The following is a 2,490-nucleotide window of genomic DNA, read 5'->3' as shown; positions in this document are numbered from 1 at the left end:
ATATGGTCATTATGGTAGGTTGGGTTCTTTAGGAGATGGACTCTGATAAAAGGTTTACTGTACAAGATATTTAGATGGAAATGCCCTTGTAACCTTCACCTGGTGGAAGAGAAGAAAGTGGCAGGATTAAATGGAAACTGAGCTGGGATGGCCTTGGCTGATCCCATAGGGAGCTCTGGAGTTAGAAGGGCCCTTCAGAGTGGCCCCCAAAGGGGTGAGATGAACTGACCAGTCCTTGGATGTGGGCCACCTTGAAAGGAGCCTGTCTTCTGCTGAAGGAATTACTAAAGGGCCTCTCTGCTGACAGCACTTAGAGGAGTTGTCATAAAAGGGAGATCCATTAGCATTGTTCTGCTCTCAGTGAAAACTATGCTGATAGTTTTATGAGGCCCAAGCACTTCTCCAGGAACCAACTTGGTTGTCCCATTTCACTTCAGTGGAGAGGCATTGTCTCTAAAAGTAGCTACCTAATAAGAAGGGATCCCAGCAGACTGAGGTTGGAGTGAGATACCCTTCCTAATGGTTCTGAGGATAATTGTGGTCATAGTGGTTAATAAAAGTCACTTAGGTTGCACTGGGTTCCTTTGTTGTAAATTCCCTAGTAATTATGCCTTGTAATTGCACAAAAAGGACAAAGGTTTTCTCTGAAGTCCTTTCAGTGGAAGACTTTCTCTGCCGGGGAGAACAGCCAAGCTCGCACATCCCCATTCCTTTCTTTGAGCAGGTTAATGAGAGGGTTTTGTCATTTTTTTGTTTTGTTTCGTTTTTTCATGCTTGTAAGCAAGTATTAGTATCCAACTCCACTCATTGGGCTAAAGAGCCCTGCAGTGTTAGTAAAAACTTGGCTCCAGGTAGCACACTACCTACACTTAGAGGTTTATCATCCAGTAGCCTCAACTCCAGGCTCTAACAATGTGCAGAAGCTTAATGTTTTTTAATACACACACACACACACACACACATATCCACGCAACACCATCACCCTGAACATACTAACATCAGTGAAGAAGTAGATTATTGTTACCCTGATGGCCCTTGGGGTTCAGGACCCTAGAAGGATCCTTCAACTTTCAACTTCATCTTTTTCTTGATTGAGATGTTTTCAGTTAGATTCAAGGAGACCTCAGATTAGGGGAAGGATTCTTTTAGACTTCTGTATTTCAGGTCTTTATTAAAAGATGTGTCTGGATTTTTCTTTTCTTTCCTTACATTCTACTTTTTCCCCTGCTCATTCTGAATTTATTCATTTGTTAGTAAGACTACTCTGACGAGTAAGCCTAAAAGTAGATAGTATTATCACATCCATTTGAAAAATGAAGGCAGCCAATCTCAAAGATGTTAAATAACTTGCCCAAAGGTTACTCATCCTGAGATGGAGCCTGGGTTCAAATCAGGTCTGTCTGGCTCCAAGGCTCATTCCCTTCATCAGCAAGATACACTGTCTTCCATGATGAAAGAGTCACAACTTAAAATGGGCAGTTTTGCAAAGTGGAGGCTCTCCCTCCCTATTCTGTTTCATTGACACTTGGAAAACAGTTGATTCAGCTTGTAAAGATTGATTGAAATATGAATGCTCTGGAGGAAACTTTTGAAGAACCCAGGTTCATTCTGGGTAGTGGCAATGTGTGGTTCATCCAACTCAAAATAATTGATTTTGTGGTAATAATCAGTTCTTTTCAGGGTGGATTGTATAGTGGTTAGAATAGCATCCAGGGAAATATGTTATTTCGCAAAGGATCATTAGAGCTTTAGAGAAAAATGACCCATCATTTGTCTTTAATTCCAGTTTTTTTTTTCCCCTCTGGTTCCTAATTTGGACCCAAGATTTCCTCATTAATAGTATAAATGGGATTAATGACTTCATACCAGCAGAGAACATAAAGTACTTAAGAGCTCCAGCCATATGACATATTATTGTAATAGCAAATGGGGAGGTATTTAGCATTTATATAGTACTTTATTTGCAGCGTGCCTATTCTGATCGCATATTCACACACACATTATAACCCTAATGATCACTTTGTGCTTTTCTATTTGTTATGCTTGTATGTATTTGCAGCCATTTAAAATGTATAATATTAAGCAAAATTAATGCTCATGAAAGCCCGCAGCTGCCTGCCCTGTGTGGTCTAGTGATTCATTTATTCATAGAGCCTTTGCCTCCCTTGTTGAGGATTTTAACCCAAATCTCCCAACAGGCTGAGTGGCCTGTTTGGGATTAGGGACTCTAGATCAGTCATCTTCTGTTGTGGAGACTTGAATGATGCCCTAAGGTTACTTGTTCACCAGGGGGCTTCTGTTTAGGGCAGCTTCTCAGCTTCTCCAGTGAGAGGTCTCTATTTCTGGCTGCAAATACCATAGCCAACACTCTCTTTAAACAGGCTTAGACTTTTCTTTAAACAGGCTCAAGTTCAACTGAACTACTCCCAGATGCTCTCTAGAAAAATACAAAGTGGATTATGGTGTTTTGTCACCCTTTCCATTGAAAGC

The 2,490-nt window shown here is 40.8% G+C and overlaps 1 non-coding gene across 1 annotated transcript; it reads right to left on the bottom strand.

Moving 5' to 3' along the window:
- Positions 1-772: 772 nt before the first annotated feature.
- LOC125117121 (small nucleolar RNA SNORA62/SNORA6 family) lies at positions 773-921 on the bottom strand. Its single transcript, XR_007132490.1, has one exon. It is a non-coding gene; the product is annotated as a small nucleolar RNA SNORA62/SNORA6 family (small nucleolar RNA).
- Positions 922-2,490: the final 1,569 nt, after the last annotated feature.

Source organism: Phacochoerus africanus, chromosome 15, assembly GCF_016906955.1.
Source record: "Phacochoerus africanus isolate WHEZ1 chromosome 15, ROS_Pafr_v1, whole genome shotgun sequence".
Lineage (NCBI taxonomy): Eukaryota > Metazoa > Chordata > Mammalia > Artiodactyla > Suidae > Phacochoerus > Phacochoerus africanus.
The sequence above is the reverse complement of the archived record's forward strand: the minus strand, read 5'-3'. Positions and strand labels throughout refer to the sequence as shown.